This window comes from Geospiza fortis, unplaced genomic scaffold, assembly GCF_000277835.1.
Source record: "Geospiza fortis unplaced genomic scaffold, GeoFor_1.0 scaffold72, whole genome shotgun sequence".
NCBI classification, from domain to species: domain Eukaryota; kingdom Metazoa; phylum Chordata; class Aves; order Passeriformes; family Thraupidae; genus Geospiza; species Geospiza fortis.
The window spans coordinates 5,012,905-5,032,852 of NW_005054338.1; positions in this window are offsets into that span (position 1 = coordinate 5,012,905).

Here is a 19,948-nt window from a genome sequence, read left to right on the forward strand (position 1 = left end):
CAGCCTAGGTTTGTATGATTTTGTTTTGGGTATGGTGGAAAAAACAAAGAGAACAAGACATTTCAGAGATTTTTAGGAGATGTAAGAGCAAGCTTTCTCTCTCAACTGACTGTCCCATCAATTGCAGAATGAAGAAAACAGGGCTTGACATCTCACCGGACAAATTTATGCTTTTGGAGATACGTTTAATTTTTCTTCCATTCCCACTGAACAAAGAAGTTTCAATTTCTGAATGATGAGGGACATTAATATATATTTTTAAATTTACCAATTCCTCCTATTGACTAGTGGCACTGATGTTGTCTAAACTCAGACAAAGATTTATGAGAACAGCTCACTCTATCAAACATGCTTGACTATTAAAAAAGCTTAATGTCAAGGGTCAAAAATGTGGGAATTCTGGTCTGGGTCCATTCACTTAATTTGAGATGTTTATTTGTGAGTTTTGATATTTTCACTCCTTATTTTGCCAATGGAAAGAACCTGGTGCTTTTCAGACATGAGTTATGCTGATCTCGACTCTCATTTTGGGTGAGATATCTGACCTCTAGATGCCTGTTTTCTTTCTTTATAGTCCTCTCTAGCTCAGATGTACTCAAGAGAGAAAAAACTCATCCTGAATCCTAATTGGATTAGGAATGCTGACAGTTGAGAGTTTTGTTGAAACATGGGAGCATCTCCGATATGTAAAATATATATCTTGTCATCAAGCTAACACCCCAAATTAGATTTCTTAAATGTTATATTTATATATGACTCAGTTTCCCATCTGTGAAATATTCACAGAGAGCTTCCTCACTTCAAAGACATGCTGCAGATTTTTAGAAAATAGTAAGAGAAGCCTTTTAAGGTGATAAAATATTCTATATAGAGATGTAAAGTGCTGTTGAAACTAGGCATCAACAAAATGGGGTTTATAAGGAATTAGGCCACTCCGTACTTAACAGAGAAATTAAAAAAAAAAAAAAAGAGAAGAAAAAGAAAAGAGAAGGAATTAAAGAAGCAGAAGAAAATAAACTGAATAAAAATACCATTCACTGGATATCACTAATTTCTGTGTGTAAATATGATAAAAGTTCTGTAGATGTCAGAATATGATATCCCATTGCCGAACTGTACTATGGTCAAGAGGTTAGAAATCAGATTACATGAGCAATTTATGTATGGAGGTTTTGTCATGCTGTAGTCTTTGAATTTCTTTCCTTCATGCTATTTTTAGTGAAACATTTAATTTGTGGTTTGATCAAATAATTGGCAAATACTTCTGAACACAATTTCAAAATTTAATTACTCATTAGGTTTATGCATAAGTATGTATCTTAATTTTTTTTAATGAGCATTTGAACAGTCTTTTTTTTGAATTTGAAGGAATACTGGTGCTCATACAGATCTTCATTTTCTTGGGCAAACAAGTGTATTTATCAGCCAAAAGAGAATGCTTGTTGTTTGCTATTCAATTAATTAATATTTGCTAAACATTTGACTCATTTTTTCTTATTAACAATATTATGTTGTCCTAGCATACAAAAATAGCTGCTGTGGTAACACTCTTACTTTTATAAACTTGAAATGATAAATTACTTTGGCTCTCACTCTGTCTAGATATTGCAATTCCTAATCCCCTTAAAACTGACTTAGAGTAATTTTATGATCCTTCTTTTACAGACTGGGGTCTGAGAGTAACACAGACAAAGCCAGAGGAAGGAGGTGAGAAAACAGCAGAGCCAGGCACTGAAACTTCACAGCCACCTGAAAGGAGGTCATAGCCAGGTGTGGGAGAGCCAATTCCCCCTGGCAGCCAGTGACAGGGCAAGAGGACAGAGCCTCAAATTGTGCAGGTTGGTGGTGGTTCAGGTTGGACATCAGGAGGAATTGCTTCACTGAGATGACTGTTAAATGGTGGAGTGGACTGGAGGTGTTTAAGGAAAGACTGGACATGGCACATGGTCTGGTCAACAAGGTGGTGGTCACTCAAAGGTTGGACTTGATAATCTCAGAGGTTTGTCCAGCCTAATTGATTCTCTCTGTGTGTGTAAGGTGTGTGCCACAACGATCTACCGACTTGGTGAAAAGGCAGCTTTAAGCAGCCTCAGGGAGGTAAACTGAGGTAGCTGAGGTTAAGATGAAGCAGTTCCCATAGTTTGTTGTGCCAGCAGCACTGTGGGTTTGGCAGAGAACAGCTGAACAATTTCCTCCCTTGAATTTTTACTGACTGGTGCATGCATGCACACACAGGCGCTACTGCTCTGGACTGAGTTTGTGTTGATCTAAAACTCTGCTTTGTGGAAACAAATGTTTTCATTAACATTGTAATAAGAAGAAACAACACAATTTTTTCCTGACTTGCAGATAAGGGCATCATATGTGGTAAACAGCTGGAGCAGAGTGAACCAAATATTACTCACACTTAAAAGGGTTATTTGTAATTTTCTGCCCAAGGTAAAATTGATTCCAGTTGGAAAGTAGGAGTCATTTTTTAAATTTTTTTTTCTTCATGGGAATACAGGATATAAACCAAGGATATCTTGGGCTGTCAGACCCAGATCTATCATGTCATATTTTAATCATGTTTGCCAAAATTTAAGTATGATCATTTTTTCCTTTGTTTTTACTGTTTCCTAATAGAAAGGAGTTTTAGAGTCTTCTTTCCCTTATAGTATGAAGCCTTTTTTCAATCTCCAGCCTGGATTTATTCTCGACCAGTTCACATGCATTTGTTTCAATGTCAGAGTTGCTAATAACATGGCCAGGGTGAAATAGCTCATTTTCTTCCTTTATATTTAGGGATAGCGGCTGCATGTCTTCTGGCTCTTTATTTTGTTTAGGCAAATCCTTCAGGCCTTTTTGTTCTCCTTTTGTAAAATAAGTTTTTCACTTTTCAGCTTGTGCACAGCTAGCACAAAAAGGACTGACTTCATAACTTGAGGCAAAACTAGTATGCCAATAATGTGCAGAAACTTCTGTAGCTATTACATCAGGTTGGAGATTGCCATGAGGTGCATGCATTGGGGTCAGAGGGAATATGACTACTTAAGTCTCTGAAACACATCATCTTCATCTCTGAATCTGGGGAAGATTGCTGTGAGCAGCTTCTATAGAGCAGAGCTGATAGTCATTTCACTGAGTCAATACAAGTTCACCAGTTTAGAGAAGCTGAAGATCAATCCGATACATTTATTTTTCTAAGTTTATCTGTGTTTACCCTCGCACCTCTTGCGTACCATATGAATGTCCCGAGTGACAGAAATCGTCATAACAGAAAATGGAAGAAAAGCTATGGGCAAAATATATGTTGAACTCTTTCTAATAGATTTAGGGATACTGTATTGTTGAATACAGCCACAGTATATTTTAAACCTAAAATATGACATCTTCACTGAAAAAAAACCCCTAAGAAAATTCTTCTTTCACTCTCCATATTTTATTTTCACAGAATAAATACAATAGTCTTCTAATATGCAAGATTGTTATGCATTATGACTATAACTTCACGCTGTACCTGTATTAGTTCTAGGTTAGCTGCTTTCTATCAGCTTCCAGGGTAAAGTGGTTTTGGGTGGTTTTTTTTTTCTCCATTAGGATTTCCTAAATTACTTCTAAATTATTAGTCACCTGATTCTTGCTAATTGATATCTAATTTGAGTATTCTTTTCACAGCAACTCCAGGCCTTCTGAAGGTTACAATAATAGAAAATATTTGCTTAAACCAAGTTTTTAAAGCTCTTTTTTTTTTTTGTCTAATCTTTTATTTTTTGGGGTCTTGTATTATGAATATGAATATACAAAGATTAATTTCTGAGCACTTAGTTTTTTCTCATCTCTGCTGGGACTTTTGTTTGTCCAAGGAACTTCTGCAGAGGAAAAGGTTACACAAGAGGGCAATCAAAATTGTGGATCCTTTGTCTTACACACAAGTTTATAATCTCAAATTTGGAGACTGTGTTTAAATCATAGCCTTTTAAGTTTCTTTACCTTTCTTGAGAAGATTAATGTTTGAGATTGTAATGCATAATATTTGAATTATTCATTTTAATTAAAATTGATCATGAGATCTAATTAAAAGACACGCAACTGGTTACTGGAAGCATAGTTGGACTACTTTTCAAAAATACCATTTGGTGTTTAACATTAGGCTCATGTTGATTTTAGAAATTATATTCTATAAATAATAAGAGGCTATAATTAATTCTGCATAAGAATTTGGAAATCTTATCTGTCATAAAAAGATGTTGAGCAGTGCTTTCTGGTTTTGGAAAATCATGGGTTCTTTTTTCATATAAAGCTTTATGCAGCGCTCAAAAATGTCAACTGAAGAAAGGTTTAACGTGACGTCTAATTAATTTCTTTTTCTCTATATTCTAAAGTGGGATTCAGCAGCTTTCCCATTACCCTTCCTGAAATATTGTGGGAAGATACATAGAATCATAATAAATAAATAATCTTGTAGAAAAAATAAATATTGAGAGTGATCCACTGGATCACCAAACCCTGCAACTCAATACTTGCTATTATAGCCAATCTGATTACAAAAATCAGGTTTTACCTACCAATAAGTAGATTGTTGACTTCTTTGTTATTGCTCAGGAAATTTTCTCCATCCTTATAATTAGAACCTCTCAGACTTCCAGTCTAAATGTATTAATTGTCAGTTCATGCTCATTTTCTTTGAAAAGCTCTTTACTTGACCTCAGATTGTGACTTGATGACTAATTTTGAGAGCTATGATGGGAATCCATTATCACCTACTCAGAGAGATGTTCTTAATGCATTGCCTAATTCCCACTACATGAAATATAGTTTCACCATTTCTGTTCTGTGTCTGACTGAGGTTGTTGAAAGGAATAGAACCAAAAGAAATGTTTAAAAAGAGATTTTTGCCACTTTAGCCTAAGATTTGTGCAGTGATTTCAACAGAATGGAGAGATGCCAGGGACTGTAAAAGTCGCATTTAATAGCTGAAGGTGAACTTAGATGTACTTATTTCTGTATGTGGTGAAAATTTCACACTGAAAGGAAACATTGTGCAGAGAGGAATAAATGAGGAATTCTCTAGAAAACTTTGCATCCTATGTTTTAATTTCTTTGAAAATTTTCATTTAAGTCTATTATTCAGAAAAAATTTGGACCTTTGACTATGTAATTTTTCTTTTTTTCTGAAGTGTCGTGTGTTCCTGGAACTCTTACGTAGCTGTTTTTCCTTTGAAATAAATTCTACTGGTGTCAGACAAAAGCTGCAATATTCTACATCCATACTGAGAATCAATTTCTCAAAAAAAAAAGCCTTTCAAAACTCAGGAAGGTTTTAGGGCTGAGTTGGACATACTTGTGTTACTCACCTAGGCTGAAAATGCTTGAAGAACACTGACAGGGAAGAGTCCTGCAGGTTGCTACTAGGCAAGTGTTAGTGGGATTTTGGGATCTTTACATAAAGTTGAATTTTAAAATCTTTGACATTGATTGTGATGTTCATGTTCATCACTTTTTTGAAGAGCAGATCTGTTCCCAGTAGAACAGCTTACACAGACTTCAGAAATTTCTTGTCGCCCATGTGGCCCATATATATTTTTTTTCCCCTCTCTATTAAATGAACTAGGTTGGAAACATTTCCTAAGCAGTGAAGAACTCTGACCCACATTTCCATGGCATCAAAAGATTCTTTCTCAGACAGCATGGCAAGGTGCTGCCCTCCAAAAGATGAGCAACATACTGAAGACTTGTCTCAGGACACTTTCTGCTAGGAGCCAGGGAGAGCTGGGTTAGTGGGGTCAAATGCCAAGGATATTTGTAGAGGGAACAAAATATTGGCTAATATCAGCTGTGTGCTCCCTGACCAGGAAAAGGAAGGGCAGAATGAAAGAACTAGGTTTTCAGATTTAGGCAGTTCTGAATAAAAGCTCTAAGAGATGAAACAAAGGTGGGCCATCTTTTTATTGAAAGAGGAAAGATTCCATAAACCAGTATAATGGCACCAAATATTGTGTTGAACTGAGAAGATAAACCCTAAACAGGACTCCAAAACAATTTTGGTGTGGTTGAGTTAAGTCACAATGATCCCCAAATTGCAAAATTGATACACTCTTCTGACTCTGAAGAAGCTGGAGGTGGAGGATGTTTTCCTCCTATGCTTCTGCTGTATGGTGAAAAGAATAGTGGATAGGTTTACCTTCCATAATGGTAAATGGATTTGAAGCAGAAACATTCTCTCTGAAAGGACAGAAACAAATTAAGAAGCCCAGAAGACTTTATTTTGAAAAAGAAGGGTAAATTTTCATGTACCCTAAAGTCTCTAGATTGTCTTTGTGATTTAAATTTCTTACACACAGAGGTTCCATTAGTAACAGTTATATTGCCACAGATTAAAAGTATGTGTGAACAATGGCAATCTCTCAAGGCATCAGTTACTCTTCAATAACAAATGTTTTCATTGACTTGGAGACAGTTATAGCAGAAGATTTTAATTTCCAATGTACCTACAGTAATTATTCATGTTCTGCTGATGGTTATTTATTATTGAATTAAAATGTGCTTGGGGGATAAAAGCCCATTAGGGTAAAGAATTGTGTCAAACCCAAAAAGTTGTGATGAAGTTTGAGTATGGAAATTCCTACTCCTGGCTCCTGTATATTTATGGCCAGGTAGCAAGTTCAGAGAAAGAGAATATTGTGTTAATCTAACAGTAACCACTTGCTTCTTCAAAATTAGAAAAGAATTTGAGTTATTCATCCAGGAGCCTAACCAGAACAAAGAACATTCATGGCCTAGTAAGCTGTGACATTAGGTATCATGCCCTTCTTAAGGAGCAGTTTTCTTTCGAGCCTTGATTCAATATTAGTGGGGAAGAACTGATTAAAAAGAAAAGGTTCTTCTTGTTAGAAATGGCAATAAATTTTTCAGGAACTCTATCAGCTTATATGCGTGCCTAATAAATTAACTCATCTTTATGGAAAAAAACCTACAAATATATTTTATTCAAAGGTACATTGCTTGTTTTGAGTCTTAAATTCATGAATCTCTGTGAATTTTTACACTTGTCTGATACGGTTTGAAACGCTTGTTCTGATATATCAGCTGAGGGTAATAACCTATTTGAATTTATGGGGAACATTATCACAGTGAGGTGTGGGAATTTTCATGTGTAACTTGAGAAACAAGTAAATTCCTGGGCTCTGGGATGTGTGAGTGAAAACATTTTTTTCTTTAATAAATCATTGTAGTTTTAATTGTAGGTCACTTAGCTAAATTCAATTATATGATGCACCTCATGATTTCTTCAATTTTTTTTTTACCTTTCCAGTATAACTAATCCATTCTCATTGGGTGTCTTTGGAAGGTGCAAAAATTTCTCCGAGGCAAAATCCTTTTACCTACCAATTCCTTCCCCAGGCTGTGTTTCAAATTGGTGATTTTTACATCACCCCTGCACCACCTCTTTTCCAGAAAGAGTTACATGTGGGAAGACTGACTTCAGGACTGTTGCTGTTGTTTTTGTGTTTTGTTTGGTTTGGTTTTTTTTTTGTTGTATTTTTTTTTTAACTGTAGTAATCCTCAGATGAAGGCTCCCGGATAAGTTATGACAGCTCAATCACATCTCTAAATTGTGCTAAACTGCGGTGGAAGCGAGGGGGACACTCTGCAGCCAAGAGTTATTGGAGAGCAGCGTGCTCTGATTAGGCCCTGTTTGTCCCTTGGCAAAGCCTGTGTGTTGGTGTTATATGTGTGTGTGTCCTTTCTGTCAGCTGGTGCTAGGCTTTCCATGCCAGAAATATTTCAGTTAGGTATCCAGGTCTTCCTGCTGTTGAAGTGGCACAGAGGGAGTAGATTTTGACAGGGCAATTTTCTGGATAGCTATTAGAAATTTTTTGGAGGCTGCATCCTGGATGTTGTTTTATTCCAAAGCAAGTATTTTACTGTATTGCAATAGCTTGTTTTGTTTTTAATTCATGACCTGTTTGGAAATGCTATGATAGATGTAGAACAGTGGTCAAATTCATATTACCTGAGCAGAGTTGCCTAATTCAGGAGCTGGAGTTTTTCTGCTGCATCAGGTTGGTGGGGATGGGAGGCAAGGAAAGGCTGTGCTCCTCAGTACCATGGGTGCTCAGGGTCTTCTGGAGGTTTTATGCAAAAAAAACCCAATTAGTGAAAGGGAGAGTGTTCTCTGGCAGTGCAGTTGACTTTTGCTGCCCTTTTATAATAAATTGTAGTTGTGAACTTGTGACCTTCATTCAAATTTTAAAGTGTGTGTCAAAGTGTTATAAGCTGTTAAGTTGCTCACAATCATGCTAATCATAAGTAACTCACACTGAATTGGGTATGATGGTGCTTTGTGGAGTCTTTAAAATAGATATTGCATTGCATTGCTGTCCTCAGCCTTGAGAGACTGAGCTCAATGAGCTCTCCTGATCATTTGTATCTCTCTGCTGTCACTTCTACAGTGAGTGGAGAGACAAACAGCCATATGCAATCACTCACATACTAAATTAACTTCTGAAATTTTCTCCACTGACCATGAAGAAGGAGAGGGGTTCAAATTTCTGTGTTAGAGCTAAAACCAAGTGGACTTGGGCATTCAGATGCATTTTCTTTCCAAAACATTGGACATTTGGCTAAATTAAGTAATGAAATCTTGATTTCTTGGTTTGAAACATCTGAAGTCTGAATGGCAATCTTGCACACCTAGTGTTAGTCTTTTACATCTCTCTTTCTGTTTCCGAGTCCATGATGGTGGTCTGTGTTGTGTACCTGGTTTTGTATGTTGTTAAAATTGATACTGAGTGGAATCATGTGCCCCTCTGTCTCTGAAGTGTAATAACAATTTGATGACCCCATTCTCTTCCTTTGGATAAAATACCTTTACTGCAGGATTTTTTCAGATTTCATTGAAAATCCTAAGGGATTCAAACTAACTGCTGCATGGTACTTTGTAATGCAGCGTCTTGAAGCTGGTGTCACAGGTAGGAAGTACCCAGTGACTAATCTCTCAAGTAAACCTGTTGGGTTCTTTTATTTTTAATACAGAAAGCTAGATTGTCTTGTTCCTCTTGCCAAATTATAGGAATAGCTGTTTGAAAAAGAACCCACAGTAAAAGGAAGGCATCTGTTCAATTTCCTTTGTACTTTCCCCACACTGGATATTGCTGAAAACTAAAGATGCTCTTTTCCCCCCTTGTTTGTCATCAGGCAGGATAAAACACACGTTACTTTTCATTTCACCATTGTTTCTCTGTAATCAAAAGAGAAACAATGTTTAAATTAAGAACTTCAATATTCCCATCCTACACAAAGTTCTGCAAAGCTGGTATTTTGCTGACTAGTTGTTTTCAAGCAAGGAATCACTAGGCTTGCCCATGCACAAATGCTGCTCAGGAAACGAGGTCTCCTATTATCCAGCTACTAGGGAAAATCATGATTGTCTTTCAGGGTTGGTTGGTTTGGGGTTTTTCTTTTATTTCAGTGACAATTCTGCACGGGTGGCCAGGCAATTGTGAATCACTGTATATTTGTGTGTGCTGATACTCCTTTAGAACCACAGAGCAGTAGAATGGTTTGAGTCAGAAGGGACCTTTAGAGATCATCTATTTTAGCCTCCTCCCTTAGGCAGGGGCAAATAAATTGGGTTGCTCAAAGCCTCATCCAGCTTAATCTTGAACACATGCTATGTTCCTAGATGGAACATCAGCTTCTCTGTGGAACCTGTTCCAGTGTCTTGCCACCCTCATCATTAAAGAATTCATTTTTATGCCCTACCTACACCTGCCCTCTTTGGGTTTCAAATTGTTGCTCTTTGTTCTGTCACTACAATCACTGGTACAAAATCTGCTTCTGCCTTTCTAAGAAATTCCTTTGTATACTGAAAAGCTGCAGTAAAATCTCCCTGGGGACTTCTTGAGCTTGAGCAACCCAACACTCAGCCTGTCTTCATAGGAGAGGTGTTCCAGTTTAATACCTTTACTTTTGATATTTAAGCGAGGCAAATGTTCTGGACCATCACCTGCCTTGTAATGAGCTACCAAATACCACCTACCCAACTGCCTTCCACCACGACTTCATTGCTCCTGTGCCCAACCATTAAACCTCTTTTGATTGAATCCCCAGCAATATAGGTCATTCAGAAGATCACATTTCTATAAGGGCTGTGAAGCACAAGATGTTACTGAGTATTTTTTGTCTGTATTTCATCTTTTATCCTGAAAGTGGGTTGAAATAATTTTTCTCCAGCAGTCCTCTACTTCATCGGTCGAAGGTCTCTGCAATCCCAGCCTTTGGACTGATTGAATATTGTTACAGATTTTTGCAAGATGTGATAGGGGAGGCTGTTCAGAAGGAAAAAGCTTATTTTTTTTGTCTTTTTTTCCCCACAAAGTTGTCACATGAAGGAAACAAATATATTAGGAAAAACTCCACAGCCAAATCAGCATTACCCCATTTAGTTTACAGCCTGCTGTGAAATTTCAGCCTACCTTATAAATTTAAAGAAAACCAGAAATTCATCTCAATTTATTTATTTATTTTGATGTAAAGCCACACATTTATACATAAAGTTCACCTGACATTATGCCTCCTGCCTGACTCTGACCAGTACTGGATGCTTAGAAATGAAGATGAGTTATACACAAATTTAGGAAACATCAGAGGAACAATGATCATGCTTGGGGATGCAGGTTTTTCTCTGACTGTTTTAACTCTATCTTATGTCCATTTGATATCTTCTTGAAAGGCTAAAGCCCATTTGTGTTTACTGTCATTATTAAGAGCCTATTAAGCACTTCTAACATTTTAAGATTTATACCTGTTAAATCATTGACATATCTTATTTTGCTATATCCTTTTGGAGGTGGGCTGACTAAACTAGTACTTAACACTCAAAACAGTGAATGCACACTTTGTTTATAAAACGCTAAAGTTACATCTGCTGTTTTTGTGTGTTCCCAGTATTCCTGACATCCTACCTCACCACAGATGAGTGTCAAGTTGGTGTTGTTAGAAAAGTCTATACAGTGATTCTTGCAGGACCTCCCCAAATGTTTCTACAGGCTTTTTATAGGTCTGTCTCTGCTATTCCTATGTGTATCTTTTGTTAATTTGGTTGGTACTGTGATTTGACCAACTGGGCTTTCAGTAACAGATTTGTGGGTTGTTAAAGGCTGAAGAAGAACTCTGAGAAAATACTTCTATGTGCTTGTCCATATGTCCGCATGCTACTGCCTTTTCCACTTACATTCTCCCTGTCCTGCCTCTGGGGCACCCATTGTTGGTACCAGGGAGTAGGGAGGGGCTTACAGTGGATGGGTTCAAGGTCCAGCACTTCAGATGTGTGCTTGAAATGTCACACAAGCGGTATCACTTAGGGAAATCTACTTATTGCTGCAAAGAATCCTTTCATGATTTATTATGTGGCTTTATAATATGCATTGGTACTATTGTGTGTGGATGGAAAATTTCATTTTCCTTCATTTTGGATACAGTTTTATGATTCTCTGCTCTTGTAGAAGGATCTTCCTTCACCTCACTTACTCAATTACATAGTGGTACTTCCTTTTCTCCTTAACTAAATTGTTTTCCAAGGTGGATGTCTTCTAAATGTATTCTAATTTATGTGTTGGGAAAGAAATTATTTACATTCACACTAACAAGAAACTTGATCATTGTTAGACTAACCACAGCAATGCAAGGACCCAGAACTATAAATTTACCAAGCCAGACCAGGCAGCTCATATGCAGATACAGTGAATAAGGGAAGTTAGATGCCTGTGGCTGAGCCACAGTAGGCATCACACTGATGGTTCGTGCTTCAAGAAACAAGAATCAATGCTGAACTAAGGAGTGTGTTTGAAATCCTACTTGCGTCTTGATCCAGAACAGCCAGATTAATCTAGACACTGAACTCAGAAGGGCTTTTTTTTTTTTGTTGTTTGGCATATATCTAGGCAGAGCAGTTTGTCTTTGACTAGATTACCTCATAGTGTTGTGTTAAGGGAAATGAATTTTGAAAAAGAATGTCAGCATTTCCTTACAACACCAAAAAAGATAACTCTACACGACAAGGAAGAAAAGTTAAGAGTATATGTACCCTTAACCTGATAACTGTTTGTGTAGACAGATCTGACATAATATTCAGCAGATTGCTGTCAAGTTTGGGTTCTGAGAGATTATTTCTAGGCTCTGTATTTCTGTAGAGCATGTAGGACTGGATAGCCACGCTTCAGAGGAATTCTTTTGCAAGAGTGTCATATAAGCATTCTTTGTGAGCAGCAAAGGCAAATACTGGTCATAGGTCAGAGCCTTAGAAATCAAGGTGATAGCCTTCAAAAGGAGCTGCTTCTGCAGCAAATGAACCGGCACTTTATGCTCTATCTAATTAATAAGCTTGCAGTGTTCTTTCAGCCCTGATGTTGGAGAGAGATGGCCATTAGCCATACAAATCAGCAATGCAGTGATCAGGGTGACAAGGCAGGTCACCCCCTTGCACTGTGGTGGAAAATGCATTTTCCTTCAGCCCTCTTGTCAAGCACTGGAAATTCCCCAGTGGATCCAGTCCATGGCCAATTTATCTCATTAATGGGAGATCCCATGACTTTTTGTACCTCGTTATAGATGCTACACTATTCTTGGTGTGGTGTGCTGGGTTTCACTGGGGTGCAGTTAATTTTCCTCACAGCAGCTTGTGAGGGTGTGGCTGTGCTTTGGATTTGTGCTGGAAATAGGGTTGATCACACAAAGATGGTTTCTGTTATTGCTGAACAGGGCTCTTACAGAGCCAAGGCCTTTTCTGCTTCTAGTAGAGATAATGAGTCGCTCTGGGGGATTTGGTTGGGTTTAAACCATGGCACAGAGGTAGAGTATTTCAGTAGTTGTATTATTATGCATGTTTTATTAACATTCTTTTTCCTTCCTCATCCCTGTGGCAAAGCCCCATTGGGCTATTACCAGTAAGATGGGAACAGACTCAGCTCCATTAGATTAATAGAAAGAAAGCTGTGATCACTCCAAGTTCCATCAGCATTTCAAGACACAAGTTGTTCATTGTTTTTTACATACAAGGTAATTTCACTGAATACTTGCTATAGTTTCTTAACCTTGCTGCAATATTTCTGATGCCCAGAAGAAGGAGAATATGCAACCAGGGCTGTGTTTGAGATTCTCATAGACATGCAAAGCCTTGAAATACAACTCCAAAATAGAGTAAATTCCAAAGTAGTAAGGTCAGCCTAATTTTAATCTTTATTTTGCATCTCTTGATAATGTTAACATTTCCTAAATATTGCCCTTGCTGAAGCAGTTTAGTATTTTAAAATATATTTCATGGAAAAAAATTTCTCTAGTTTAAATTTGGACTAACCCTTACCAATACATATATGCACATATATATGTTAAGAAAATTTTCCTGGTTTTAATAATTTAAGTCTTTGTCAAGGTCATCTTCACTGACTTTTTAAGTTCCTAAAGAGGTCTATTTATAGCTTATTTTTACCTTATATTTTTCCTCAGTAAGTTTAGTAAGAAATGGCCTCCCTTCCCCACCAAGAGCATCAGTTTGCAACTGTATGAAGAAAATGAGACAAATTCACCTTTCTGTTGTGTCCCTTCATTCTGAAACACTGCAGAGTTTAAATTCTTCTGCTGCTTTGTTTATTTTCCCTCTCACTGTTGCTGTTTCCCTCTTGTTCTTGCTTTCAGTATTTTTCTTTGGTTCCCCTGCTTCTCTATTCTGTTGGGTTGCAAAAGTGATGATTTTGTATTTGGGGATATTTTTCTCTGCATGGAATGTTCTAAAACATCACAATGCAGCATAGTGGACAAACACTAGGATTTACTTTTCTCAGTCAGCTGGATCCAAAGCCCGTTGTAATCAATGGAAATAACACAGTATGATCCAGTAGGATTAACGCCAATATGAGTAGAAGCTAGGGAACATAATTAAAAAGCATGGCCATCCCATAAAAAGTGGTGGTGGCATTCAAAGTCTGTCTCTCTCTTTACTGGGGAGTAGTGAAGGTAGATTACAAAAGTAGAACTAATTATTTGTCTTCTCTGAAAGGTGACCCTTGAGATGACTTAAAGTGAAGCCCAAGGGTGTTTTTTTGTGTATAAAATCAAGGTCTGAGGAGCAAAAGCCAATGAAGTTTCAAATAATTTGAAGAACAGATACTGAAAAACTTTGTATCTTTTTCTCTCTGCTTTTAGCTCAAAACGTAGTATGAATACTTCTGTCTAGCTGAAAATTCCTAGCAAAAGAAAGAATAAGAAAATTTATTCAGAAAATTTTTGGTAGAGTCCTACTGAGAGATTTTAGCACAAAAGTTTCTGCATGACACAAGAACAAAGGATAATGAAGAAATTGTTGGGCATCATTAAGTATTACATTGCTGTTTTGCTAATAGAGGACTGTAACTCATTCTGGAGCCTAATTTTTTAAGCAGAATGAACATAAAAAACTTAGCTACAAAAGCAACTGATATGTGGAGGTACCTATATGCTACTCCTTGCAATTCTGGGTAAGCAGACAAAAATGCTTGAAATTAACATCTAAACTATTTGACTTTTTGATCCAGAAGTATGACTGATAACTAAGGGTGAAATCTAAACTGAGAGGCTAGGAATTCTTAAAATACTGGGTTTCAGCCTATACATTTATTTTTCCATCATCTCTCCTCTTCACTCTTAAAAAAGCAACATACACATGCAATGATTTGTGGGTGGTTGTAAGCAATAACTTCCTGTAAGCAATGCCAATGTTGAATCTATCTCTAATTTGCTTAAGAGCTTCTGGAAAACAAGGCCTTTCACCTCTCTCATACTTTTTATTTGAGGGAGTGTTCTACATCATATAATTTGCCTAGTCGGAAAAAATGTGAAGAAGAGAAGGTAAATGTAAGGCTGATGTAAGCATTTTAGAGAAATCATCCTTCAAACAAGTGGATCAAGAAAAGCTAACAGCATCTCATTATCCCATTCATATATTCCATTGATTTGGGTGCTTGAAAGGCATTTAGCTTGCTGAGTTGGATTTAGATTTGCTATGACAGGAATGGAATTGCCTTTTATTTTGATAGTTGCAGACCAGTCAAATGGGATAATGTTATATCCATGCTTTCCCCAAATTCCTGGCTCTTTAGCTTGGGCAATTATTATGATATTATTTTGGTGCTAGAACTGGAGATTTTCTTGTGAATGTCATTTCAGTGCTGTCATTCCCAGATATTCCCCACCCTTTTGTTAGGTAACACATGCTCAGCAGATGGAGGAGAGGACGAAGCCATCGATTCCCTTCAGTGGTGTAAGTGAGGGAGAGACAAAACCCAGGTGCCACTGTCACCAGGCATTAAAAATCTGGAGATGGAGATTGCTAACAAAGCACAGAGTGGTGAGTATTAAACTGTATTGCAAATTTTGGCTCTTTTTACTGTGGATGTTTTGGCAATATGTCCTCTGAAACAAATTCTCAGCAAGGTCTTCTCTTTAAGAGCAGCTCCCTTTACTTTGGCTCTTACTTTCTGTTGTCTTGTTAATACTTTCCTAAGATTCTTGTTTCTTCTTTAGCTTTATGGATAAATATTTCATATGTGGATGAATTTGGAACAATAAATTCTGCCAAAAGCATAAGTTGTCAGTATTTGCCAGGTTTCAGTTTTTTAACAACATCATCCCACCAGCAGGCCATGGTCTTTTCCAATATATTCTTTGATGGCCAACAGTATATAGGGAAAAACAATTTCTGGATGCTCTTTAATTAGAATGACTGATGTTTTCTCTGAGGTTTGCAGACAACACTGACACTTCAGTGTGTTTTCTGAGAAAAGAGCTCTGTGACAATTGACAGAAAAACATCTGCAATACTGAGAAGTAATATATTTATATACTTCTGATATTTCTGGGAGCCTTACAGCTCAATCTCAAGGTCATAAAGTCCAAGCTCTATTTTGGCAAGTACAGAACTGACTCTCAGAGTTTAGAGCTCTGCAAAAAACTCAAGGCACTCTCCTGTTTGAACAATACTTTCCAAATTTAGATGGTAAGGGTTCTTCTCTTGATAGCAGCCTTCAGGTCTGTGTCAGGCCTGTCACACAGAGGAGGTAGCTTGCTTCCATCCCTTCCTTTCCCTTCCCCAAGAGCAATGCCTGACTTCTGAAAGCTTGTGCTGCTCCATAGTTCATCCCTGCAGGCTACAACCACTTAGCTCATTTGAGATCTGCTGCTTTCGCAATACTGCTACAGAGTCTACACAAATACATCTTCAATTTACCTTGCAGCTTTTCCACCCTTCTGCTGCACAGTCACAAACTGGGATCACAAAGCATTTTATTTTCCCTGCTTTCAATCCACACATTCCTATTCCTGTAAATCTGGACTACAACATTGTGACTGCCAACAGAGACCTCATCTCCATGTGGACACACTTTCTATTTCCCAACACCTGAGGCTTGATCCTGCAGACCAGCTGGATTATGGGGGAAATTGTGAAGCCTGCAGGTCTAGGCTCCCATAGTGGCAGAACAGGAACCACCATGTGAATGGCTTTACCCTGGCTTTGTGGCTTTGCTGCTGTGCTTTGGAATAAACTGAACAAAACCCCATAGCTAAAGCTCCTGGTTTTGATACTCCTCACCAACCAAGCTGCAGTGATCAGCGGTGTCTGTAATGCTTATGGCTAAAATTAAGCAGCATTTTGAGGTAAATGATTGCTAGCAACCAAAAAATAATTTGTCCAGGATCTGTTCAAACGTTCAGTCTTAAAAACTGATTTATGTTAGTTTTTTTTTTCTCTAGGAATTGGAGCATTTTGTTTCATCCTTCTCAGATGAAATGTTTTGATGTTTAGTTTTGAAACAACAAAGACATGTATCTTCCGATTCATGTTTATAATTGGCATAAATGATTTCTTTGTGAAAGAACACTGAGATCTTGACTATATTATTTTCTCTGAGGATAAGTCTCCATTCATTGCTAAGTCTGTTAGGAATCTCCTTGAGTTGCACGTGTCTGCTGTGATACAGCACTGAGGCCTCTGTTATTCTGATCTACCATATGCTTATTTATTCTGAAAAAATCTGTTACTAACTTCGTGTTCAGAGACATCCTTTGTCTCCATGCTAATTCACTTTTTGGCTATTTAACTGGCCCACTGAGACTCAGTTGCAAGTGATTTTACATAGACTGGAAACAAGACTGAGACCCACATTTCCTTTTGCTTAGACCATTGTAAAGGAAGTGGAGGTCTAACAGTGAATACAGTTTTGGAGAGATGAATTTTTTTTTCACCTCTAAGTAATTTTAACACAAGGAAAATGAAACTTTGGCCCTATAAAACTAGCTGCACATAGAAGTGTGAAGCAATAAATTAGAAATATTAATATCCCACTGTCAATAGTAACTAAGTTCATTCTTTTGTCAGACACACATCACACTCTATCTCATGGTGATCTCACATTGCACTTAAGGAATCCTTCTATTAAGTGATTGTCCTGTCAGTTCTGTCAGAGAAATATTAAACTCTTTATAATTAATAAACTAGCTTTGTTGGCCCAAGAGATATAAAGAGTTAGGTCTAGGGCTAATAATATTTGCAGAAGTAACCTTCAGACATTGGACTGCACTGCTTTTTTTCTTGCCAGTGTGCTGAAATATCTTTTGTTTGGAAGAGATAATTTTAATATCCTCCATATATTCCACAGATAGAGAAGGCAAGCCAAGAACTCGTTTATCTTGCCTGAAATTTGATTTCAGTGGAATTATTTATTTTAATAGAAAATTGATCCTAAAGGGGAGATCACTTCTCAGGAAGACAGAAGTGGAGTTTTGCTTTACCTGTTTAAAAAACTGGTACTTGCCACCTCCTAAGCAACACTTATTCCCAGCCCACTCCATAAATCTAACAATGTGCAGTAGCTAGCAGCCTGTTTCCCCATAAGTGCTGCATGTGATCATGTACTGAAAGGTCTTGTTAAAAAGTATGTGCATAGGAGAACAGAGTTAAAGCTTCTGTGGGATCTATAAATTTAAACATCTTTCCTTTGCAATATTTAAGAAGCCAAGGTACACTTCTTTCACATAGATTTGTCTTAAAAAGTGATAAATATGAGCCATATTGAAGATGGATTTAAATTAACTTTAATATAGCAACTCCATATTTTTCAACATGTGCAAATGCTGAACTTATTTGCCACAAGGCTAAATGGTTGTGCCACTTCACTTTAAATTTTAGATCTAAGGACTTATTTTAAAGTAACACAGACTGAGTTTGGCAAGCGATGTCACGATGTAAGAATCACACCAAAACCATGTGTGAACAAAGGTGACCCCAAAGTGTCTTTGTATCACTCTACTCAAAATGGTTGTCTGGGCGCTGACTCTGCTCCTTTAATTACCAAGACAAATCTCGCTGCTGACAAAGGATGTAGCTGAGGAGGAAGTAAATCAGTCCAAGAAATATTTAGTCCTAAGTTAGTGTAGGTACTGGGAACTAGTAAAGACACAAATACCCAGTTAATCTATTTGAAACTCTTCCAGCTCCAGAACACTCTTTTAAAGCACTCTCTTAAAAGCGCTCCATAAGCGGCAAGGAGGAACCAGCTCCCAGTGCTACTCCAATAGAACTGAGCAAGAACTGTGTCAATCTCCTCAGGTCTTAAAATTTCCAACTGAATTTAAACTTGTGTTTAAATTGAGAAATTTTAGATGCTTCTGTGAGGAGCTGTCATTAACAAAATGTTACATTAAGCATGGCAGGGAGCAGTTGATCTCTTTATACAGGCTTGATTATATTCTTGTTAGGCACTTCCTCATGCTGAAGATCTTTCATGCAGAAATGCCTACGATCACAACAGAATGTTCAAACTGATATGCCTCTGAATGTTGCAATAGGAAAAAGCAATTCAGTAGTGTGGGTAAGCTTTGAAGTTTTGTAAGGACTCCTTTGAGTTTATAAATACCTGTCTAGATATATTTATACAGAAGTAGCACAGAGTTGTATTCTTATGTGCATTGTTGATTTAAAACCCAAGACATTTCAAAGTCACCTAGTGCAATCCTGTGTTCAGGGATAAAAAAAAAAAGGATGTGAATGATGGGCCAAAATCCAGGAGGATATATGACAAATTCATAAAAAAATTTCTGACTTCTGACTAAATTTTTTTACCCTGTGCGGAGAGAGACACTTTATATGGCTGGAACTAGTTGTTTGGTTGCAGATGTGTGGATTTTTGGGGGGTAGGGTTGGTTTTTGTCTTGTTTTGAGGCTTGTTGTTTTTTTTTGGTTTTGTGGGTTTGTGTTTTTAGGAATAAGTGAGGCCATGTTGTGGAAATGTGAGGTGTTATGTGAGAGGTAAGCCTGTGATATTGTCTTTAATCTGAAAGGCAGAGGTGCTCTGATAACGAAATTGTTTCCAACTGAATTCCGCTAGCTCAAATGAAATTGGAGCAAGTGGAGAAGATGCTCTGTTGTCTCTTCCCCAGACATGTGGCTGGTCCTAGCTCATGGTACACAGGGGCTCTGCAAGGCAGCTCTGACCTCCCTCTTGGTGCAGTTGCAGTTGGGATGCTGAGACTGAGCATCAGAGTCACCTACATTAACCAGGTTTGAACAGAAGGCAACATCTCCTTCAATCCAGAATAGAAGGTTTTAACAAAAAAAAATATTTATTGCACGTCTCATCCCTCTTAATTTCCCTTAATTCTCTCTCATGCTCGTATACACTTTCTTGTTCATTTTCAGGGTTTTGCCTCTGCTGCTCATATACACTTGTTCATTTTCAGGGTTTTGCCTCTGAACTCCTTTCCCTTTGAACTCAAGCAAATTGTCTTTGATTCCAACATGGAAAATGAAATGTGGAGTTATTCAAAACATTCAAATTTCAGTCTCTGGATTTATCTGGTATGATTCTGTCAAACTCCATTGTTGTGTTCAACTACATTATTTTTCTCTAGGAGTTATAACATGGTCACACCTCTA